This window comes from Ciconia boyciana, chromosome 2, assembly GCF_034638445.1.
Source record: "Ciconia boyciana chromosome 2, ASM3463844v1, whole genome shotgun sequence".
NCBI classification, from domain to species: domain Eukaryota; kingdom Metazoa; phylum Chordata; class Aves; order Ciconiiformes; family Ciconiidae; genus Ciconia; species Ciconia boyciana.
In genome coordinates, this window is record NC_132935.1 from 91,269,390 (window position 1) to 91,295,421 (window position 26,032).

Here is a 26,032-nt window from a genome sequence, read left to right on the forward strand (position 1 = left end):
TACCATGTGATGGAACCAGTGAAGAAAATGAAAGAAAATTATAAATTTGCTTGTAGGTAACTAATTCAGAAAACAGTTACACTGATGTTGAACTTCAGTGTTTTGTTGAATTGTAATAGTGCCAGTATAGGTAAGGGTTGAGCTAAAGCTGTAGGAGCAGCAAATTTACTATAGCTGAAAACAACATCCCTACATTTCCAAAAGCTAACAAATGAAAAAGAGCAATGCAAAAGTCTGAAACTTTTGGTATTTAAAGATATACTTCAAGAAAATAAAATCCTAGCACCTAGATTAACTTGTATCTCTCCATTTGCCGGACAGTCCTGTGCCAAACAGTATTATAGTTTGATTTAGTAATTCTTTCCTACAGATAATTCCACCTAGTTAGAATTTGACTTGGAGGTATTTGGTCTTCCTCTTGCTCTGGAATTCATTCTGCTTTGCTCTTGGATTGCCAGTGGCTATACTAAGAATAGCCCTGTGACTGACACAGCCTCCAAAGCACTTGGAAAATTTTATCTGTTTGCAACTCCACACTTTGGAGAACTTTAGAAATGAAAATGTCTTTTGTTTTGTTTCCTTATTGTGTGGAAGAAGAAAACTTGAAAAATCATCTGGGAGAAGGAAAAATACTAAATCAAGCAAGAAAAGCTGTAAATGCTACTAAAATCTTTCATTTAGTTTCTGTGATACACTCAATGTTTACAGTACTGTACCATTAGAGGAAATCTGTCTTCATATGAACCTCTGGCGTAATTTTGAATTTCCTCTTACTATGTCTGCAGGGAGTTTAGCAGTTGGAGTTTTGGGGTTACTTTAGTAAGTTACCTTATTAAGTAACGTTATTGAATGCTGTGAGTTTTCTTATAGTCTCTTCATTTTATCTAGTGTGAGTGTTGCTACATAACTTAGCAACTAGTAGGCTGGTGACATTTGCCATCAGAGTACATAGCATTAGAGGGTAGCACTGCAAAAATTGTACTTTACAAATACTTGTCTCAAGCAATGTAATTCAGTGATTTCACGAAGTCTGTTTGTGTTATCAGAAAACAAAAAAAAGCTACGAAGACATACACACACAGATTTATGAGATAAGCACTAAGATAATGCATGTTATTTGTAACATCATTTGCAGGTAGTAAACTTGTGGAAATCAACATTGTTCTCTTGCCTTTGTTGGAGCTAAAATGATTTACATGAACCACACATTTGTCCCATCTCACGTAAATGTATTTCTTAGGGTACCAAATCCCTTTTCTAAAGCAGTGTATTTGGAGATCAGTTCTTGTGGAAAGTGCTGTATCATTAAACATTAATTAAACCATTTACATTATGATAAATTAATAGCTGGTAGAGTTTAGTAAAGAGTGATGTCTCTTCTACAGATATTTTAAAAATAAATGTCTTATTTCATTTATAAGTCGTTGGGCATTTTTTAATCTTTTATCTTTTAATTTTCTTTCTTAATAGTCTTTCATTTTCAAACAAACACAAATCTTACCTTCAAATGTGCAGCGCTGTTTTGGACCGGGAACTATTTCAGCATTTCTGAAACCATTTGAAAATGTCCAGACCTGTCTCCTCTTTATTGTTGCTAAAAATGTCTGCTGAATTTGAAAGTAGGTTGAGCTCTCTGGAAACTCTTTTATGATTTTTCAGCTAGGCTCTGACTATGACAACCAGTAAGGTGCTTCCTGAAAATGTTCTCTTTGCTCCTCTTAGATTTATCTCTAGCAGGTACCCTTCCTCCACAGAAGGTGACTGGGGTCTTCTCTCTTCTCTCCAGCTCTTGGACCCAAAGGTGCTATCAAGGGCAAAACCCTCTGTGCCATTGACAGACATTAGTTTAAACAAATCATATCATGGTTTGTTTACCTTAAAACTCTAAACTTGGAGTCCATGGCAGGGAGGTGGTCAGACCTGGAAACCGAAGTGTGCGTCATTTCCAGCAAACAGACCCCAGCTGGAATTCACCCTAAGGACATATTATCTTTGATAGAATGGGCCCTGGTCTGGGTATGGTCCTAAGCAATCCTAAAAAAAAGCACCCAAGAGGCAGGTTGGTTGACTAACAGTTACTATTTTGAACCCTTTGGACATTAAGTGAATGCTTCTCATATTAAAATTATTGCTTCATAGGAAAAAACATATTCTGAGTGGTTAATACTCCTGTATCTGACCATCGTGACTTGTCTTTAAAGGAACTTGCTCTTCAAACAGTTCTCTATACTCACCTAAAAACTCAGATCCTTCCTGGTATCCTAAAAGATATCCTAAAATTATAAAAGTAGTCCCTATCTGGATTTAAAGGAGGGCATTTTTTCATTTTCATTCACCAATGCCTTGATCCCTGACTTAAGAAAACCTATTTTGTTTTTGTTGCAGATATTCAATGATATTAAAATATGAATGTATAAAAAAGGCTCAGTTGTGTACAAATTCTTTGGCGAAAATGTTTGTTGACATCAACAAGATTTTTTGCTTGAGTAAGGTCCACAGGATTTGGTCTGAGAGGTGTCTTGAGGTTTTCTGCCTGAATTGTGCTGTGATGACAGCTACAGTGACAGCAGTAGCGGATCAGCCTTTTTTTTTTTTTTTAAGCCTGTAAACCCAGCTCACACATGGGCATATTGGAAAGCCCACTTCTTACGCTGGGCAGGTACATTTACATATGCAAAATAAAGTTTCAGTTGCCTTTAAGCATGTAAATTAGCCCCTTATGTGTCTGCTTGTAAACACATGCCTCAGAATTAGCTAACGTGTCCTGTACACAGATTTTTACTATATTCCAGAGAAACTAATGTCTTCAAAGAAAAATAAAGAAGAGACTTTTTGTTGACTTTGCTCTTATTCTATCTATTCTAGGAAAACTGAGGACATATTTCATTTATGAAAAGCTACTTCAACCAGCTTAGCAATCAAGTTAGAGGCACCTCAACAGTAACATACTGCCTTTGTCATTTTTCATACATTTCTATATTTTATGTACTGCACTGATAGGGAGCTTTTCTTAGAGAGTTTTCTTTCAAATCACTAAATAGTTGAACAGACTGTCACTAGAAAATGCTTTGGAACTTTTATGAGCATACTTTTATTGTAAATATTCATTTATAGTGGAGCTACTTCAGTACCAGAGCTTAAGAAACAGTGCAATGAAGATTCTTAGCTACATAATCTATAATTTGTGGGGTTTATTTAGTAAAATGCTCAGTCACAGATGGCAAATTTTAGTCAGAATTAATAAACATATAAGTATGTTGATTTGCAGTATTACTTTAGCTTGTTTTCCTCTTCTGTGTATCCATAAAATCTATGAAAACCTTAAGCTTTATCACTGTCTTTTAGAAAAAACATAATTATGGTACAAATTTTTTTTTTCTCATTCTGTCTGTTGGGATCTCAGTGCATTTCCAGCTAATATGTAAATAACTGTTTTCCTGCTTAACTTGTCCCCCTCCTTGAAGACAGGAATAGCATGCCAGAAGACCATAAAAGTTACTGTGGTTAAATACATTGCCCCAGACCTGCATGCACAGCTCTGGTCTGTCTTTGGGCTCTATGTATGCCAACTGAGACTGTGCTCTGGCATGGCATGTTTCCAACCATTGCCTAAATTTTGCTTTAGGGGTCACGTGGTTCTGTTCCTGGGGGTGGTCCAACCCTGCAGCCCTGCTTACTGCAATGGGACTCAAACAGCTCTGCCTCTCTCTGCACCATACCCATCTCGGAGCTCGCAGGGATGAATGAGCCGTCCACTTCCCTGTTCAGAGGGCTGAGCTCGAGGCCCAAGGCAATAGCTGGGGCCTTTGGCTTTCTTTACTGCAAGCTTCGCCTTTTCATTAGGCTTGAGACGGTGACTGAAATTTGTTAGCCTCAACTGGGCTGGGACTGATGAGATTTACAGTGATACACAGAAGAAACGCCGAGTTGGAGAAAAGGGATGAAAAATTTAAATGATAAAGTTGTATCGGTAGCTTGTTGAGGTAATTGGAATGCCTTGTTATGTTGTATTGTGATGAGTTCGAATAAAATATAGGCGCACTTTGTCTAGATCACGCCTGTAGCACACTACAAAATAGATTCCTCTCTTCTAGTGTTAAGGACATGTTCAATTTTTGCCTGTCAGTGGGGATTGTGAAGGGCTGAGATGAGACTAAAACCTCTCCGTATTGACGTAGTTGACAGTTTGGCATTGTTCGCACTACACTGCTTACAGCAGGTCAGTGAGCGTTCTTCAAACCACCCAGGCAAATTTCTGCAGAGAAGTCCAATGCACCCATTTTTGTCCCCAAGCGATCTCCCATGCTCTGTTCCCTGCTCAGAGAAAACTGACCAGCTCTGGTGCAGAGCTTTGCCCTCAGAGTGTATCCACACCGTGAGACCATTTGCTCTCGGCCAGGCAGCACTTGCAGGTGGCTCTGTTCAGGAGATCCCTGAGCTCTTTGCCTCTGGCCCTCAGGAGAACCGAAGTCCAGAAGCAACACATGTGAAAAACGGAAGGAGCACAGTTAATGAGATCCCTCTAAACTGCAACAAAATTACTTAGAGGTTATTACGTAGATTTCAAGAGGAAAAAGATGCTATGTTTCTCCAAAAATGAGGTGGATTTCTGCAGCTCAAGCCAAGTACCCACCGAAAATCCTAAATCTTACCTGAGTCAGGACAAGAGACTGAGGACGCTGTCTGGCTTAGCTCTCATTTATTCCCTATTTAGTCCTCAAGTCCACTTAGAAAACACAGACTCCAAGCCATTCCGTGCAACAGCAGTGATCTCAAGGAAGAGGCAAATATAAGGCTGGTAGATCACCTGCTAACTCTTTTTGTTACCTGTGGAAGTAAGACACAGTAGTGACAGGGTATACCTACTGCAAGTCCAAGGGATGTAACTGCTTTCTAGCAAACTACTTCTAGCACAGCTTAATACCCTGTGGCTGAAAATTGCCTTCCGTAAACTTCCTCAACACTTGTAGGCTGCAATTTGATTATTTCAGGTGGTCAGAAAATTTTATCTAAGTGTATTCCCAATACTGTAGTGAAAACATGTCAGACACTATTAATAATGCAGAGGAGTAACCAGGTTCCCAGATAGGTATTTTATAATTACATAAGTAGCAGCATTGTAACAGTCACGGTGATCTAAGGCTGTAACAGAAGTTAAGTCTGCAAGGAGAAATAACATCTTTTATGAAGCCAGCTTGAGTACCTAGGGAAAAAAACAGACCAGGTTTTGCTCTGGGAAGGTCTTGTGTCCCTGATCCATCTTTCCATTCTAATCAGTTGGTCTAATAAAAAATACTACCTGTGTCTACAAACCTTGCCTTGCAAATATATGTGACTTGAATCAATAAATCGATCTTCATTGCACAATAGATAATCATATGATAATTCACTGCCAGAGAGTTTATGTCAGTAGCGACATGTGGGCTGCACACAAGATCTTTTTAAATATAACCATATTACATGTATTTTGACAAATACTTTGTGTTTGGGAAAAAAAAAAGTAATTTTATTCCTATGAATGGAACGCATAATGTGCTTGTGCAATGGAATTCATCTTTCTCTGTCACTGTAGTATCTTGCTCTCTTTCTCCATAATGCCCTTCATTCTTTGCTTTGTGCTAAGGATATGTATTGACTTTGCAGAATCACTGCAGCAAGCTGTAAACGAGGTATTCAAAGAAAAATCACTGCCCAGTTCCCATAGAGAGAACGTGAACAGTGCTGGGCAATCAGAGTTATGCTGCATTTTGTATTGTGACATTCAGTGCAATCAGGAAAAGCAGCCCAAGCACAGACATCACTGACTTAAATTCTGACAATAGCAGCCTGTTCCTTTTAATATTCATATAGAGAGGTCTGAGGTGTTTTTCCTTCTTCCCCTTATTCCTTTCCCCTTAGCCCCTGTCATCATGCATGGGGACAAGACAATCCTTCATTACCTACAGTTCTCTCACTGCAAACAAGGGTGTAGGCAGCAATTTGGCAAATGCTTGTATACCAGCCAGCATACTACCTGTGGTTTGTCCGTAGTACGCACATCATACCCTGTGGTAGTTACACCACAGCAAACAGTTCACTTCGTTTGCCTAATTGGTGCAGTTAGAGATATTCAGAAGTGTTTTACTAAATGGCTGGAAGAGCAGAAAGCTGCTCATCAGCATTCTGTAAGAAATGTTGTTGGAGAAAAATTGTTAAAAGTAAATATGATTGTAATAATACAGTTGCATGTATTTTGCATTTGGAAATTCCACAGGCCATATGATAAAAGGAAGCAAATTGAAATGGTGCAGTCAGGGAGAGGCCATGACAAGGCCAAGGTGCCATGGCAATTCCTGGGCAGCTCCCTCTGAGACTTGCAGCCGTGCAAGCCTCATGGTGCCCTCTTGTCTGGGGTGAAATTTTTGGATGTGGGTAGGACTCTGTGAACTTTTTTGCTGCTGTTCTGAAACCAAATCAGGTTTCAAACTAAACTAATAAAGTCCAGAGCTTTAAAGTTGACTTCTGCTCTTGGGATTGCCTGGCACTGCTGTGGAGTTTTCAAGCCTCAGTGTACAGGAAAAGCTAATGCATCTGTCAGCAGGAGAAAAGGCACTGTTTTCCTCAGTGGCTTCAGACAAATGGGGGTAGCAAATTACTCTCCTGAAAATACTGATGGAGTACACCATGATGATGGTCCTTTTGCAAAAGGCAGAAATAGAAGTCCATGTTCAATTCAGTGCCTTCCCTAAGGACAGCCGTTGAGAAAGAAGATGCTGAATCCTACATCCCTTCAAAGCGACAATAGGCTAAAACAAGACTAAAATGATAAACTGAGAATTAGGTTTAAGAAGAGCTATAAGAGACAAACAGAGGCTTTATTTTAAAGAGAAGGAGGTAGTCCCAAACAAGGCTATGCTGCCAAATGGCCAGTAGGTTTGAATATATGTTTGAACAAGGTTTTCTTTAACTAAGGTAGAAGAAAAGGTGACTAAGAAGAAAGCCTTGTTGGATTGGCCTTCCCCTACCCTACATAAGCAACGTAGAAGATAAGTCACTGTATTAAGTGACTGAGTAACACAAAACAAGAAGCAGAGCAAAGACACCCAGTTCTGAGGGAGAAGACCTTTAAAAAGTTTGCCTGACAGTGGTAAGCTCAGGCAACCCCCTGAAAAGAATGAAAACGCGGGCCCTAGTCCTGAGCTAGGCCTGGGGACTCATCACTGGTGACTTGGAAGAAAGGGAGAGTGGAGGCAAAAAGAAAGGCATGTGACTGAGAAGGTAGTGTCCTGGAGCTTGTTGAATGACCGGGTTCCAAGGTACCTCCATATATGCATGTCTTTGGTTCTGCTGTGCTGTTGTCATTTTAAGTTCTTCACTGCATTTCATGTGCACACACACTTTTTAAACAGACTGTGTAGCGTTCAGGAGTTTCACCACTGTAGCATGTGACATTTTGGGCTTTCTGGGATACAAGTAGAGCTGATATTCTTGCCTGTGGACATGACAACTTGAAAGCTATTCCTAATACTGGTTTAGTAACATTTTACAAAGGTGGATGTGATTTTATGACCTTACATATTCCTTTCACCATTCTTGTTGTTATATATGCATTGTCTTTATATGTCACTTCTTCAGCAATGTGCAGTTTTGTTTTATTGCTTTGGAAAGTTATTGCTTTTGGGTGATGGCCTCATTTTATCGTTTGGGATATGGAATTTTTTGTAGTTAATATTCACCTTTTCCCTTCCTCAAACAGACTCTGTAGCACCCTTAAAAACTGTTGCATTTTGAAAAGCTGTAATTTATTGCACAATAAAAACCAATGCAGCTTAGGTCATGATTAACTGCGAAAGCAAATCAATGGTTAAAGGAGCACCCGGTATTTGAAAAAGCCATGAAGGTGCTACAAAATCTACATCGTATCAATTCCTCCAACACTTCCTGGTGCAAATACCTGGTTCTAGTATCTGTAAAGAATGAGCGTTTCATGTTAGCCACCTGTAGAGTGATACCACAGCACAGCCCACATCTGCAAAGTCCAAAAACTTTTTTTTTGTCGGAAGAATCATGAACGGAGCTTGATGAAGTGAGGTGGGGGTATAAGAAACATAAAACTGCTGTATGACATGAAATGACAACACGAAAGCGGAAAACAGTTGTTTTTCAGCTTTCTCCTCTCTTGTTCCTTCACCTCTGTCATTTAAGTAACTTGTAACTCATTCCTCATTTCAGTCCTGCAAGACAGAAAACTATATGAACACATAAGCAATATCCATATATAATGGTGCTTCGTCCAAGTTTTCCTTGTAGGAGAACAGTGTAAATAGCTCGCAGCATACAAAATTCTCTTGTTCAAACAGTGATAGCAAAATGTTTCTTTCATCTCTCGGAAAGCCTCTAAATTTTAAAACTACTCAGCATGCTGCATTCTTTAGTATTTTTTACTCTGTTTTGCATGGTTTTAGCATTATGTATAGTATGGTGACAGGGAGAACATCAAGTATTGGAGGGAGAAGATTCAATCCTTTCATGTAAGAACATTTAATCACAACTGTGCTTAATAAAATGCTCCATATTCAAGAATTGATTTTTATGGTTCCTGTAAGGTTTGGGAGTTAGGGCCAGTTTATTTAATTTAAAATTGCAATTTTATTTTTTGTTTTTGAGGAAGGAGGTGAAATAGATCTTCACCCGCCTGTTCTGTACATAATATGTGCATTCTGCATGTGAATGTTTGAAGCCTTCTCTCATTTTTCCTGAAAAAGCCTGGTGGTTGAAACCATGTAATGTTGAGACAAGTGAGTTGATGGACACACGCTTTGCAATGTACTCTCAACTCTGATTCCAGAGGCACAAGAGACCACTCTTCAGATTGCGTGATTCAGCCCTGTACTAGGGGGAAGCATGAGACACTCAGAGAAAATGTAAGTTCCTCCTATTTCACTGTACATCACATAACAGCTCTTAGAAAAGATAAGTCACGGGCACATTACTGAAACCTGTCCCTATGAAGGAAGACAACACACGAGGCAGAAATTAGAGTATGCAGCCACATCTGCTTTAGTAAACACAATGTTTGGATAACCCATTCAGCTGTGTATGTGAAACTGAGGAGCTCGTGTATTAAATGTGTGGATTTTTTTCCAGTGCTCACTCTGTATATCATAGAATTCTCTTGGGTTTTCTGTGTCATATATGAGTGCTGCATTATGTATTATATACTAATCCTGAATTTTAACCTTAAACAATTGACAGTATCTGTATTTTATTTTCATGGTGCTGCGGTATATACAATAATCAAAGAGCACCCACTGCAGCTGCCATTCCATTAAAGTTGTCATACGTATTTTATTCTAATTTTTTTTCCCTTACTGCAGTCCAACTTGGGGGAAAAAAGCCAAACTCACAGACTACACTCAAACTGAGATGTAAACTTTTCAAGTGGCATCTGTTTAGCCTTTTAAATTATAATTAGACATATTCTGAGTATACTCTATTGAGGCAGAGAAAGAGAGATGTGTGTATATGCTGCAAGAAGGAAGTATTGTGAATAAAATCCTAGTCTGGAAAAAATTACACATTGACTCAATAACCAGCTCAATTCTAGCAAGAGGTCATCGCTCTTGTAATCAGACTCCCAGCAGTAATGGTGTACTGATAACTTTCCAGGATGTTATTACAGGTATTCTGTCCTAATATTGGGGAAAAGTGGTACTGAGGGGTATGTTTTGCCTTATAATTTTCAGAAGCGCACCGACCCTCTGCCAGTGACCAGCGATGCTGACGAGAGCCATTTCTGCCTCCTTGGACTGTTACGCTAAAAATGTTCAATCAGCCTGAGGAGCCCAAAGATGAACATGCAATAGAGGAAATTGGGAGAACATCATATTGCTTCCCAACACATCAAACTATTCATTTATCATAGCTGTAATCCATCATTTGTTTTGGGCACTTTGCCAGCATACAAACTTCCAACAACTTCTCTCCAGAGATCTGACTGCCCTTTTTCTTTTGTAATGCTGAAATGACTGTGTTATGATCAATATGAAAAATGCAGGGCCAGAAAACTAGCCAGTGTGACCTTAGTTCTGCAGATAATCATTAGTACAAATCTGGAGAGAAAAAAACCCCAAATCTTGACCGTATAATCTGAATCTTCATCTCAAGATCTAATTGTTGAGGGACTGGCAGCATCCCAAGGAATTGATAATGAGATTTCAAGTCTCCTACTGCCAGTCGTTGGCTTGGCCACAGACTGCCAGGGCACAGCTCTGCTCCGAGCTTAGTGGAGTTGCTTGAGATTTACCAATTTAACTGAGACAGGGAAGGGGCTCTGTGCTGGCAGCGAAAAGGAGTTATTACTACAGGGAGCTATTACAGAGGTAATAACCTTCTCGTACTCAAGTGGACAAGTTTCCCGATCTCTTTCACATGTACATGTCACCAAGTCGGTACAAGTTTGCTACTTTCCCACACTGTGCAGAACGATGAAGGCTAGCACAGGGACGGTATAAGAAATATCTGCCCTCCTAGTTACTTCAGGTCAAGATCGAGGCGAATTGGTAGGCAGAGAGGATGCCGTGTCGTGTGCTGCCTTTGCTGCTGTCGTTCTGTGGGTAGGGAGTATTTCAGCAAGTCTGGCAGCTTTTATGAACACTAAAATGATCTTTAAAAGTGGATGTAAAACCCCTTTATTATTTGGTTGTTTTTCCAAAGTCTTACACAAACCCTCCAGGAAACTGTACTGTTTACCCTCATAAAAGTTGCTCTGACATTAGTCTCAGGATGTTTATTAACTAAAATTGAGCCTTCTAAAGAAATTCAGCTTTCATCTCCGTACCCTTTTTGTTAAATAAAGCAACGCTTCGTCTCCCCAGCGCTACTTTTGGTCCACCTCAGCAGCCCATTTTCTCACGGCCCGCGTGGTGCGTTTTGGAATCCTCCCGAGATGTAAAAAACCCTGCAGAGGGGAGACACGCGGCTGCTTTTCCCACAGCCGGGGAGCTGCGTGGGGCCCGGGGGCAGCAGCTGGGGGGGTTTCCCCGGGAAGGAGGGCGGGGGGGAGGCGGAGGAGGGCGCAGCTCCCCGGCACCAATCGCCTCCCGCAGGTCCCCGCGGTACCGTTAGATCCGCCGCGGTATTTACGGGCAGCGGGGCCAGGGGCAGCTCCGGGGCTCCCTCCTCCTCCTCCTCCTCCTCCTCCTCTTCCTCCTCCTCCTCCGCCCGCCGCGCAGCGCCCGCGCCCATCCCGCCGCCGCGCAGCCCGGCGCTGCCCGCCCCCCGCCTCCCCCCGCAGCCGGAGGCAGGAGCGAGCGGCAGCGCTGCGCGAAGGCGCCCGGCGCGGCCCCTGCGGAAGGAGCGGCGGGGGGCGCGGTGATGTGAGGGGCGCACCCGGCGGAGGAGGGAAGTCCCATCGCCAGGAAGGCAGCCGGGAGCTCCTCCGCACGGCAAGGTAACCCGTCCTGTCCTTCGGGGACTTTTTCTTCCGCTTTTTCCTTTTCTCCCCTCCTTTTCCTTCTCTCTTTTTCGTTATTTTCATTTCTTTTTTCTTTCCCCCTTTTCTGTTTTCTTCATTTTTCTTTATTTTTCCCCCCTTCTTCTCTTTTTCTTCATTTTCCCCCCCTTTTTTCCCTTTTCTTTTTTTTATTTGTTCCTCCCCCCCCCCCTTCTTCTTTCCCCGGCCCCCTAGCTAGCTGCCCAGCCGCAATCAGGGGGCGAGGAGGAGGCGGTGGGGGACGGAGCAAGCCCACACCGGGCCGCTCCGGAGTTTGCCTGGGACAGTCTTTTCCCCCTGCAGGTGCACTGCCGCGGCGGGCAGGGCCGGGCCGGGCCGGGCAGGGCGGGGAGTGTCCCGGCGGCGCGGCTCGCCGAGGGGACCCGGGAGCAGGTCGGAGAGACGGAGCCGGGGCAGAAGGAGCCGCCCGGGGCACGGAGCGGCTCCCTCCAACTTTCCCGGGGCGGAGACGGCGGGGAGGCTCCGCGGGGGCTTTCTGCAGAAAGCGGAAAACCTGTAGAAAAAGGGGTGTGCGTGGGAGGGGGTGCTGCACGGCGGGAGCTGGAAACTACCCCCCCTCTCGCCTCTCGCCTCTCCTCTCGCCGGGGCTCCCGAGGAAGAAGCGTCCATGTTCCCCCCCCTCCCGCCGGGGGTCCGGGGGCTCCGCGGCGCGGCGGGCGCTGCGGGAGCGGCGCGGCGGGGGTGCGGGGGGACACAAATGGTAAAAGATACGGAAGGAAGAGACCCAGTGGCTGGGACATAAATCAGGCAGAATATATGGGGAGTTGATGAGAATAGGTCTTTTCACCCTTAAAAAAAAAAATAGCCACTTTGGACGAGAAAAAGGAGGCTGATTATTGGCATCCAGCTCTGAAACCCAGGCAGCTGATGCTGAGGGGAGCCAAAGGGAGCAGTTCTTCTTGGTTTAAAAACAGCAAGACAGTCTCTGCCAAAGATTGCTGTAAACACTGAATAAAGATTTCATTGTGGCTTGGTGTGACTGGAATAATTAGGCAGTTAATTGTTCATTCTGATCTTAAAGTGCAGTAATCAGTAGGGCACAGTAGGAAAAATAGGGGGGAAAGGGAGGAAAAACAGCAATAGGAAAATGATAGGAAAATGTATCACTTTTTCCTCTTCCGCAGGTTTTCTTTTTTTTTTTTTTTTTTTTTGGTGAGACTGGGAGCACGTGGGTCCCGGTCTATTTAGATAGAGAACACCTTTGTAAAGCTGGGGTGTAATTGTGCTTTTGCTGCCACAGTGTCAACATCATTTCGGGCTGGACAAAATCAAATTACGAGACTTAAATAAATCCTATTTTATGGAAATGAAATCTGAAGATGCCTGGAGAATGAACATCTTAACTAGATTGACTAATACCAATTAATGCATTTTACTTATGTGTGCACTTTATTGCCAACTCAGCAGGGATGAAAGCTAATGGTGCCAGCTTTTGTGCTGCTCTAAGACATTTTTCAAGCAGGCACACAAGGTTTTAATGGTAAACTGTTCTGAGTTTTTAACACTGTGATTGTGTCCCTGTTCAACTCGAGTTCCTTGCAGCGGTGACTCTTTCAGGGTAATCTAATGAAATGATCTCTTGTTACACTGTGTTAGCTATTCCTTGTGACACAGCAGGAAAATACAACCTGTGTGTATTTGTACTGGAGGTGGTTATAAGTTGTCAAGCAAGATGCACTTACAAGCAATCGAAAAGGACTTACTGATATTAACTGGAAGATGGCACCATAGGCAAAAAATGTTTTTCTTTCCTGTATGGCATGTTTTTCCATATATATACATTTGTGATAAAGAAGCATAATAGTGGATTAATTATCAGAAAGGATGGAAGACTGTTATGTTTAAAACAGAGAAAACTTACAAAGAAGTCCATAGTCATTTGAGCAAAGTAAAAGAATTACTCAAAGTCTAATTGTAAAGGAAACAGACTCATCCTACATATAACTTCCTTGACTTTAGAGTAGTTATATGAAAGATTCATTTGGCTTGGAGACATCCATGTAGCCTGCCCATCCATCATAAATAAATAAATAAATGCGCTGGAATTGGGCAAGGTTTAACAATAAATTCCGTTAGGTATAATCTTCTGTCACTGCACATGCAGAAAGCTAGGAGCTACCCATTACAGAAAAAAAAAAAAAAAAAACAAACCAAAAAGGGAGCTTTCATTCAATGCTGAAAAGTAAAGCAATTTGTTATATTTTGTTGAAGTTGAGTTTGTTGAAGGTTTTGACCTGCACTTTGTGAGATTTTTGTGGAAAGACAAGTGGAAAAAACACGAAGCATGTTGTCTGTCTAACAGTATAAAGCTAATATAAAGCACTGCAGTCTTCGTTCGGGTCACAGAGTTTAGAAGGGCAAGGACAAAATGGTGACTCCAGAGTTTTGTCCAAAGTGATGGTAAAAAAAAAACTCGTAACAACTGAGTATGTAAGGGCCAACATTAAGATCTATTTTACAAGCATTTTTATTAAGCTGTTGAATGTGCTTTGTCCTACCAGTGATACTCAATATTCTGTCTATGAAGAGTATTCCTGATTTAATGGCAAGCTGTATTGAAAGGATGTCTTCAAGGCATTTTACTTCCTAGTACAGTCTAGAGGGGGATGTTGCTGACTTTAATTGCACCCATCCAGTCTGAGAAACCTAAGGATGTTCTACTCTTGCAGAAATCCAAAAAGTGTAGTGATCAAGTGATCACATAAGAGACACTGCTCAAGTTTCTGCTTGCGATGTTCTGACAGAGAATGCTTCTAAAAAGCTGCATGGTGTACCCCTTACACAAATGCCATGTTAAACTCTAGAATAATTTGAGAGAAGTCTGAAGTCTTTTTTCCTCCATTTTCAAATACAAAATTTACCAAGTGAGTCCTCATTTCTATAATAAAATGCATCGAAAACACTCTTTGGCCATCACAGTAAGTTTGGGAAGAGGTCCTTCTTGCATTGTTGTAACATGTTTAGCAAAATACACAGAGGATTATACACTTTTATTCAAGGAAAACATTTGCTATCAAATTGTAGTTAAATCCTGAATGCTATCTTATACCTAAAAGTTGTTTGAAATGCACAGTACATCTTCATAATAAAATTGCATTGTCACGGACATAATTGTTATTCATACCAAGTAGTCTCACAAACAGATTCCATCCCTATAAGTATTGAGTCTCAGTCAGGCCAATTATGACTAAATTACTGCATGTTCTCTGCTGTATCAACTAATTAAAGGGTAATTAATAAAATGATAATTTCATTCCATAGCGATGTCTACATCTGGTTGTCATAGCAGAGATCGTTTGACATATGGTTAAATGGTCAGATACTACATTGTATGAATGCAACATTTGTACAGAACACCTGGCAAGCCAGAGGAATTTTAACCCTTAAGACATGAATTTCAACAATCTGTGTCAATGTTCTATTAGACTGGTTTGCTCATTCTCTCCACCTAGTCTTCTTACATGTTCAAGAAAACTTAGTTCTCCAAGTTAATTTAATTAACTCTCTTGGGGTGGGGGAAGAGTGGGAAGAGGACTTGGGATACTAGATTGGAAATGAAAAATAAAATAGTACTGACTTCTCATTGTGGGAAAGAAAACAGGTGCGTCTAAATTAATTTCTGAGAGGAGACTCTCCATTGGTTCTCGTATTACTGGGAGCTTCCCCTTTAAGGAAAATCAGGCTGGAATTAGCATGAAGACAAAATTATCTTCTTTTCCTAGATACAATTGTATCCCAGGATTAAGACTGAGGTTGTGGTCACAACAGCATGGAAAAATCTGCATTGCAGCCTTCGCACACTGTACCTGTCATACGTAGATAAAACAAAACTTAGCTCCTCAAGGACAGTAACCATAAAATTCACACATGCTAAAGAAATGAAACAATCTTTTATTGAGTCAACAGATTATATGAATAAACAATTCTACTGTAGATACCTGATGTGCAAGATAATGCATGCATATACTCTGAAATATCAGTGGTTGAAATTTTCAGGGCAGCCCATACATATTATTTTATACATAGCTTAAGGGAATATATCTTAAGCCTCAACATTGCCTTGAAAAATTTCAACCACTGCTGTTTCAAAGTATGTGAAGGAGTGTATTTCTGTCCTTTAAAAGCATAAACTGTAAGTAGTGGTACTTTAACATGGGTTAAATGACAGTTTCTTTTCTGTACTGGGTCAAGCTGAATCCCTCATAAAACTAAGAACGAGACATGAAGTAACAGGCATAATGTTTTCCTTCTCTTTGGGAAAAAAAAAGCATAAAAAGGGAAAAATAGCTAGTCCTTTTTCACAAATAGAGCAAAGTAAAAAGGATGCAGTAAACTGCAGGAAGACATGAAAGTCTGTCTTTTCCCATGCAAACGATCCTCAATGAACAGTTCCCCCAGTGAATAGTCAGGGTCGCTCATCACCTCGCGCGGTCAGGTGCAGAGCGTGGCCAGTGATGCTTATAAAGCACTGTTTGTCTGTCTCTCTGAGAGCCTGAGTCCTGCTTCTTGAGAATTTCCAAGCGCATGGATCCATCTCATTTTCATTCTACTCATGTAACTCATTAACACCTGGAAAATCTTTTATAGCATTTAACTGCATCAGATGCACTGTCCGGCACATGTTTTCTTAATAGGGCTTTCACTGTGGTATTGTCAAAGAGCCCTTATGTCACAGCTGGGAACATGAATCTGTCATGTCAGTACTGTACCTTGTTTTAGACAGTAATAGTGTATGAGTGTGTTTTATGGAGGAGCCGAACATGCCCATATACTGCATTAGCAGGGAAGAATGTGAAGCTTGTTCTCCTAAATAAAGATTCAGGCTGGTGGTAGTAGAGTACTTTGTACCATTTAAACACTGCTGCCTCTAAGGCATTGCACTTAAGGAAAGGGAAGTTTGAGGCAAGCAAGACGTGTCTTAGTATTTTAGTGGTGTAATGCTGCTAGTTAACGATATGTCATTATTTACATTTCATTGGGAAAAAATTGCCAGAGGTTTCTAATTCAGCAGAAATAACATAACTAGAAGTTGATATGAAAGTCCTTACCCTGGGAATATTTGTTTTTAAAACAAGTTTGATTTAAATATATTTGGCAATATAAGAAGAAGGGGAAGAGAAGCAAATGTTTCCTAATTCCATATGCTTTTTGTGCCCATTAAATCACTGTAAAACCCCATTTTAAATAGATTACTTTGTAGCTCTGTAATCAGAATGCCTTGGGTAATTAAAAAAGGATAGAACCGTGAAAACTGACTGCAACGCATGTGTAAGACCTACTTTTTCACCGGAATTTTAACATAGTTACATACATTTCATCTAAAAGTTAAACACCCAAAATTCACCAGCTACAACACTACCAAGCATGTCATGATGGTGTTCCAAAAGATAGAGCCCACCTTTGAAAAGTGTTTGCAGACTTGAGAAACCGTAACTGTTGTGAAGGAGTTGACTCAGGTCCTCATTTAAAGAATGAATGGATGAAAGGAGCATTTCATGCAGTCACAGGAGGTTCCAATTTTTAAACTACTTGTTTTGCTTTGAAAAGCATAAGTATAGTTCATATGCTAAAGAAATAAATTAAAGGGATTTCAGATACTCAAGGTGAAGGTATGCTGTCAAATGCATTCTGTATGTTTGAAGTGTTTGTCGCTGTTGTTTTTGTAATAGCTTTTCAAAAGTCTGAGCATGCAGGGGTTGATAGCCCTAACCATAACCAGTCCAAGCTTAAGCTGGAATCAGTGAAACACCAAGGTCTTCGGGTTACAGGGCTGCCTTCTGAATTTCTCTCTTGATTTTCTCCTTTTTGCCATTTTCGTCTTCTCCTGGTTTTTCTAACAGTGGCAGTATTGAGGTGCTCTCATGGGCCCATGCCATTAGTTCATGTCCATGTCCTCACCAAAGAGGGAAGTAATAGGGCTGGTTAGGGCTGCCATGGGGCCCCTGGGGAGAACATGTGGATTTGTTTCTCAGTAGGGCCTTTCTATAAATCATTTCACTTTTTTCAGAAGGACTGAAGCCCTTCATACTTGGGTATATACCCGATGGAGCAAGCCAATGGTACATTGGGTAGGTACCCAATGGAGCAAGCACTCACCAAACTGTGTAGGGTTTGCCCTACTGAAGTATGCAGCACTTGACAACGTAGCCCAAGAGGTGCTAACAGTTTTCAAGTTGAGAGCACACCAGGGCTGAACTCTTCTACTTGATTCCTTTTAGCCTACTCCAGAAGCAAATCAAAGGTAAAAAATGAGTCTGTGTAAGTGTGGTGGGTTGACCCAAGTGCCCACCAAAGCCACTCTATCACTCCCCTCCTCAGCTGGACGGGGGGAGGAAATATAACGGAAGGGGGTCGAGATTATCTCAGGGACAGGGAGAGATCACTCACCAATTACCATCACAGGCTAAACAGACTCGACTTGGAGAAATTAGTTTAATTTATTACCAATCAAATCAGAGTAGGATAATGAGAAATAAAACCAAATCTTAAAACTCCTTCCCCCCTCCCCTCCCTTCTTCCTGGGCTCAACTTCACTCCCAAATTCTCTACCTCCTCCCCACCAGCAGCACAGGGGGACAGGGAATGGGGATTGTGGTCAGTTCATCACGCATTGTTTCTGCCGCTCCTTCCTCCTCAGGGGGAGGACTCCTCACACTCTTCCCCTGCTCCAGCGTGGGGTCCCTCCCACGGGAGACAGTCCTCCACCAACTTCTCCAATGTAAGTCCTTCCCACGGGCTGCAGTTCTTCATGAACTGCTCCAGCGTTGGTCCCTTCCACGGGGTGCAGTCCTTCAGGAACAGGCTGCTCCAGTGTGGGTCCCCCACGGGGTCACAAGTCCTGCCAGCAAACCTGCTCCAGCGTGGGCTCCTCTCTCCATGGGTCCACAGGTCCTGCCAGGAGCCTGCTCCAGTGTGGGCTTCCCATGGGGTCACAGCCTCCTTTGGGCATCCACCTGCTCCAGCGTGGGGTCCTCCATGGGCTGCAGGGGGACAGCCTGCCTCACCATGGTCTTCACCACGGGCTGCAGGGGAATCTCTGCTCCGGCACCTGGAGCACCTCCTTCCCCTCCTTCTTCACTGACCTTGGTGTCTGCAGAGTTGTTCCTCTCACATATTCTCACTCCTCTCTCTGGCTGCACTTGCGCAGGTTTCTTCCCCTTAACTATGTTATCCCAGAGACGCTACCACCATTGCTGATGGGCTCGGCCTTGGCTGGTGGCAGGTCCGTCTTGGAGCTGGCTGGCATTGGCTCTATCAGACATAGGGAAAGCTTCTAGTAGCTTCTCACAGAAGCCACCCCTGTAGCCCCCCCACTACCAAAACCTTGCCACACAAACCCAATACAGTAATTAACCTTTCTACATGCCTAGGTATTGTGAGACACAGTTAAGAGCCCTAGTAATACGTAACTTAGTTACAGCAAAGCAACTTAAGGATGAGTGAAAGGCTTAACTATAAATTTCCTTGCTTGTATGAGTTTAATTTAGAATTGCAATCATGACGTAACATAGCAGTAGTAGATCACTAGTTGGCATATCTCTTAAGAATAATATAGGTACCTCACTAGATTGTTATCTGTGGAGTGCCTTCTATGTGCTTAGCCCATTGCTGAAATTAGTCCATTTTTTAATTTTAAGATACTTTTGAAGAGGAATGAAGTGCTTTAATGGGTGAAATTCTGCTGACTCTCAGTGAGAATTAGGAGACTCACTTCTGGAAAGGGGAGCTTCCTAAATGAAAAGAAGCATTTCCCTACAAAAAAAACCTGAAGTTTTGCCCCAAGCGTTCTCCAATCCACGCATAATCTGGAGGGCATTAACCACTCAAGTACATATTATGTATTGCTTGGCCTGCAGGTATAATATATTAAGGCTTCACAGCAAAAATACATTTTTAAGGAACAGAGTGAAGAAATAAGAAGGAAATCAGCATGCCTCATGAAGGACATGTGAAGGGCAGATGAATGCCTCCCCAGAAAGGGAAGTTTGGGAAGAGTGTGTACCAGTGGTGCATGTCCATTTTAGTTGGACACCGAGTTTCTTTCAGTGTCAGAGGAGGGCTGCATGCATCAACCAACTACCGTATCTCCTGAGAGGAACCACTGCACTTGCCTGTTTGGTTCATGCTTCCCATATGGATTTGCTGTAGTCTTGAGTCCCCTTTAGAAAGCAGTATGGAGATGGGCAGGCACCATGCAAACAATTAGGGGTGCCTGCTCCTCAGAAACCTCTCTCTCTAAGGCAAGAGGGAGTGAGCACAGGCTGGTAAATTTATTCTGACAGCAAGCCTAAACATCCTCTTTTCTGGGCACCCCATGGACACCCAGGGGAGGTCCTGTTAAATGACTAGTGCACGTCCTTGGTAATGACAAGGGGAAGAGCTACCAGGCCTATTGGGAAGGCAGCAGTCAACTATTGACATTATCAGACTAGCACCTGTGGCCCACAGCCCTGCACACCTTACATCCCTGTGACCCTCCTCGGGAGGAAGGGCCACAAGGAGCAGACACATTCCCTGGTAGAACAAGCTCCACGCTAAGCACTTGTAGCAGGGGAGGTGCATAGGCATGGTGCTGTAAGGAAGAACTGAAATCAGCCTTCAAGCAGATGACAAGAGGATCTGTCAAACCAGCCTTCAAGAGGACAGAGAGCGTCTTGAGAGAAAACGATGATAATAGCAACAAAACCTTGCGGAGACTGAACAGAGGAAGAAGCTGCAGGAGGGCAAGAAAACAGAGGATTTTTATAGTGAGGCAGAGAAAAATAAATGACAAATGTCTTCATAAAATAACAGAGACAAAAAAGGACAGATATGATCGGTGGCAGGTATAGAATTTGGCTCTGGCTTGGAGAGGGACTAATACAAAAAGAAGACAAATAACTGTTTCACAGGCTTGTGAATGAGCATGGTAGAAAGCAGTGCAGTTTGTGGTAACAGATAGAGATTGGAATAACAGCATCTGGATCCCACAAGAAGTCTTCGGGGTGACTACAGGATGTGTGAGGGGTTTTGTAAAAAAATCAGATTCTCAGATTTGCGTGTGGAGTTTCAGGTTATAGCTCATCAATATGCCAAGAGAAAGGCATCTGTCAGCAATGCGTTGTAGGTGTTAGGGTTATATACATAATGGAACCATTATATAGAAATGCTGGACTGAATCATGGCTAAACCTTTCTTGTGTAGTACAGACTTTGGAAAGGTTAATCCTCATTAGAGTGAGTTCAGGGGCATTGCTAAGGGCGCTGTTGTTGAGGTTCCACTGTTTTAGGTGGGCTAGTTGTGCTGACTCGTGCACATGGTACATCTCAACATGAAGTCAAGGACTGAGGAACTGGATGTTAGATTCAAATGTGTAGAAGATAATGGCAAAACCAAAAAAGGGAAAAAGAAAAAATTGCAGCTCAACGCGGAGTTGTCAGTCTCTGCCTATCTGTTTTCCTTGCCTGTTTGCCCCATATAGCTCTTCAAGTGCCCTCTTGCTTGCTGTCATGCTGCTCTGGGGCAATGGAAGGAGCTCCCATTAAGACTCATTTGTGTTATGATGACTGCTAAATACGTGACTATTAGTGAGGCAATGAATGAACCATGGCTAACAGTAGTGCTACCCAGTATAGCTATTAACTGTTCTGTACTAACTATTTGCTATCTCCATCCCATTCATTTGTTTCTCACTTTTGGGAGAAGGCGCTCCATTGCATTGCCTCTGTAATCCCTTACTGGGTCGTGCAGGTGTTTATGCAGAATAAACATATCTAATGATGTGTGGCAGGTAGGTGTTTATTTTTTACTACAAATTCCTAGCCTCAAAAAATGCATTTTGATTAAAATCTGTTGCCACTTTAATCCTGTTGCCAATCAACCCTTTGACTACGAGTTCCTTGTTTTGTTGAAACATCAATAATTGTAGTATCAAAAATAGCTTATAGGGTGTTCTATTTGTTTTCTTCTTCATGTGTCAATTTAGTAAAACATCAGGAAAATGCTCATAGGTAACCATTTGAAAGAATTTTTTATGCACTTTGTTCTCTTTCTTTTCTAAGATACGAGTGCTTCAGTGTTAACACCTTACAGTGGGGAAAATGTGATTGTCCCAGGAGTGCATGGCTAAGAGTTTTGAAGCTACTGTAGGATCTGGACACTTAAGTTCCCATTATTTTTAATGACCGTTGAGCATTCAAATTCCCCATGTAGTTACAGTTACCTACCAAATTGTCCTCAAAGAGTTGGTGGACCAAAACTGTTTTTATTCTGAGATAAATTACCTTCTTTTCTCCAGGAACTTATCAAGTTATTTATTGAAGAAGCAATTACCAAATGTCATAACGTGTTTGACTTCCTAGCTGTAAATATCCAATCTATCAACAATTACGTGCATTTAAGCTTTTTTAAGTCCATTAGTTTTTCTTTAGCCTCTTTAGGAACTATCAAGAGGGGACTGAACCACTTAACTTCTGTTTTAAAATATCATCCTATGCAGGATGATTGTTTTATTGGAAGATCCCCTGCATTGCAGGGCTCCAGGAGAGTTACAAGAAAGTCTGTTTTCTATGTTAATGATTGGTGTCATCTCTGGCTAAAGAGATATCTTCATTTCTGTATGCTCACAGGCTATTCAGACACATGTCTGAAATCATTGCTTTGATGAACTTCTTTCTATGATAATTTACTCATCAGGGTACTATTTTGCAATGTCAGTCTGTTACGTGAAGAACATTTACATGACATATTGAAGTACAATACAAATTAGAGCAATATTTTATACAGAGAATTTTCTTTTCTGATTTACTTTACTGCATAGATAGAGACCACTCAAAAAGCATCCCCCTGCTGCATAACCCTACTGCCAATAGTAACTTTAGTAACGGTCATACAGTTCTCCTTTAATGCTAGCAATCTCCATAAGGATAAGAAACACAGGGTGATGTAATGCTGCATAATCTGAATGTTTAGCATTAGAAAAATCTCTCACCAATGAAAAAAAGGTAAAAAGTGGGGTTTTTTGAAAGCTCAATACTAGATGAAAGTATTTAGAATGGAGGTAATATCAGCAAACTGCAAAGGAGGATACTTTTGAAAGTTCTGGCCATATTGACCGATAAACAATTTATGGAGAGAACACAAACAAACCGTTAGAATATTTTAAGACCGTAGCTTCTGACAAGTATACTTTATTTATGACTTTGCAGTACAATCTTCTCCAGTAATGTTTACAGGAAGTAAAAAAAGAGGGAAAGGGGGAAGAGGCAGCATTCCCAGTGTTTTATCCTCGTCTTCTGCCATGTATGGGGTACCGTCAACATCAGTAAGATAACCTCAATATTCCTGTCTCAAAAAAACCTGGAACTAGAAAAATCACAGATGTGTCGTTAAATGTTTAAGGAAAAGGAGAGGAAAGAATGGTGCTGCTTTATCTGAAACTTGTACAATACTGGTGCCAATAAATGAGAGCTGCAGGCACAGCCAAGTGAGGCTGGGCGAAAAAGGAGGCAGGGATGAGGTGGGAGAAGGGTCCAGCCTTAGCACAACTTCTGCCACTGTTAGGCACCCTATTGGCAAAGCCAAAGGTTCACAATCTGGTGGGATTATATGTCTAGGTAAGGGCAATGTTTGAGTTTGGCTCCAAATCTCCTGATGCAACAGGGATTTTGTTGCTGTTGTCCACACAATGGATCTGGGTGCTTGAGGAAATAGATGGGGTTTAGGTTTCTGAGACCAAAGCACCAGGCAAAGGTAAAACTTCTATTAGTAGTTATAATTTGTCTTTTAGAGGTGCCTGCAGGTGCTAGGTATGATGCAGACCCCTGTGCTGTACAAACACATAGGACATACCGCTGCATCGAAGTGCTTGCAATCCAAATACCAGAGCTGGGAGATCACAGTTCTGTTTTGCCAAAGCTTAGATTTCAAAATCATCTTGTTTTAGAAGGGAACCAAAGCCTTTAGAAAATGCTCAGACAAAAGAGCTGTCAGAGCATTCACATTTAGGAATGAATAGGTCAAGATTTTGATTTGTGTCTTTCAGAAAGTCATAAGAAAGAGCCCTGATCTGCGAAAGCTTTCCCTGGAAAACGTTGAAGTTAATATGTTTCTGGTTAAAAAAAAAAAAAAAGGCTTTTTTTACTTAAAGGACAATGTATCTAGGAAATGAAAATATTGCTGAACAAGTTCTGACCAGTGGACTAAAAACACAAGGCAGAGTGAAGGTAGGACAAGCCCAGAGAACAGCATGGGCCATCAAGGAGCAAGGTGGGAGAGAAGCCAAACACTGGAGTCAGCCCCCCGCTTCCCAATCCCGTACCACCAATTTGCCATCCCAATTCACCAGACGTTTCCTCTTTTCAACCTAGGCCAGAGTTTCTGAGCCATGGGTTGCAAGCCCTGGGGTCAGGAGGACAGCAGCGCTCTTTGCTTTTGACACCCACCAGCAACGCCATGTGCGCGAAGCACTAAGGGGTGCCAGCGTAAACCCTGCTGTAACAGGCGTCCCTTTTGACATCTTGACATCTTGGGATGAGGCTGTCGCACCACCCCGTAGCCAAGGAGGGCTCCCTTTCCAGGGAGACCCTCTGCCATCTGAGCACCACTTCCTAGGACAGCACTGCTTCCAGCCCACCGCTGGAGAAACACTGGTGTGGGAGACCTGGAGCAGAAATAAACACTTCAGGAGGGCCTTAACAATATCTTTCTGCTTTGAAAGATACTCTGACAGTGTTGGTTAACTAGACAAGTGTGCCTCTAACAAACCTATCGAGCTTGATAAATGGTTCTCTATTAATATCCTAATTTTGCTGGATCTGATGAGCAGCTTTCGGAGTTCAGAGGCAGAAAAGGACTGCTTGAAAGATGGCTCTTACAAGAAGCTAATTGCATGCAGGGTTTTCAGAAATATTAGGTCAGTTCCTCTTCAAAAGTTTTGTGTCTGTTCTTCTTTAGTGGCAACAAAATTAATTCTTCTGGGCTTGGCGAAAAAAAGGAGTACTTTGATTTTTAACAGTTAATGTTCTGTCGAGTCTTACTTCAAATAACATTTTTAAGTTTTAAAACATTCCATAAAGGAAGGGATATCGTTTCAAGGATGAAGGCTGGTGTAAAATAATTCCAACAAAATTGATTGTGTTATAGGCACTATGTTTATATGACTTTTGTAAAATACTGCTTTTTTAATGCTAATATTTCAGCAGTAGAAAAGAAATATTGCAGTTGAATTCTCTTCTGGACACATACATAAAAATACCATTTACACCAGTACAGCAATGAAAACAATGTGATTTAAGTGGGGAGAGATCTTTCCCCATAGGCCATATTCTAGTTTTAATTACACCCTATCTATCTTAAAGATCCAGGATTTACTATCTCAGGACAGACTGGTGTCTGGGAAAATGACCTGTGTCAGTATTTCAAAGAAAGATGTAAAAGTTCTTTACAACATGATGTGTCCCTATGTTATTCTGCTCTTTAATACAGTAGTGCAAGCTCACTGGTTTCCCTGGGGTTATGCTGGTGAAATTAGAATGAGGTTTCACTCAAAGAGGGTCTGAGTTTTGCTGATAGTAAGCAACTGATTTTTGACTGCTTGATGGTCTCTGATTTTTTATTGTGTTAGAGTGATGACCCTCCCTTTGGCTTGGTCATTCTATCCATCATGGTAGACCTTGTACAGATTCCTGATGAGGTCTCTACCTTATTAAGAGTTTTCTGAAAAAGTGTTAATTTCCAGTGTGCTTCTTGATTCCCAGGTGTAAAATAATTTTTGAAACCAATGTTACTATGAAAAGAATGATGAAGAGGGTTGCTTATAAATAGTACTTTTAAAACTTGTAGTTGTGAAGAAAGATTAATCTAAAATGCTTTTCAAAGTCCTTCTTTATCTACACATCACACTGAGACTCTGGCTTGATACTAGTGCTCTTACCTCGTATTCTGCCTTGATAGTCCCACTCAAAGGATTCAAAAGGCAAGCTGTAAAAAAACAACTAGGTTTGATCACAAAAGTGTCAAATTAAGTATTTTCCTGTTGGAAAAGGGAGTTCATTAAATTTGAAAATATTCATAGGGAAAATAGACCTTTTGGCAAAATGCTCCACAGAAGAAAACCTGGCTGACATACATAAATATTTTGTATTTGGGATGACATTTTGCAGTGGTGTGAAGCATCTTGAGAACAGCAGCACCGTGAGACTGTCATGCCTGGTGGGGCTCTAAGCCTGACTTGGGAGAAGGATCCATGGGGTAGATAGAGACAAGTGGGCCAAGAATATGAACTCCCAGTTGTTGCCATTTAGGTGGAGTCAAGGAGCAATGTCACCACAACCCTCCTACCCCCCAACACTGAACATTTTATTTCTGAAACTTCAAAATTACTCATTTTATAACATAGAAGTTAACATTTTTGCCTTTTTAAACTGATTTTTAAAAGCTTTATGGAGAGATAAATTGCATTATTTTGGCTTTTTAGCCTGACTCGGGAGAAATGCCAAATACTATAACTTCTTGCAAGATGGAAATTTTGTTTTTCAATCTGATATAAAAATTGTATGA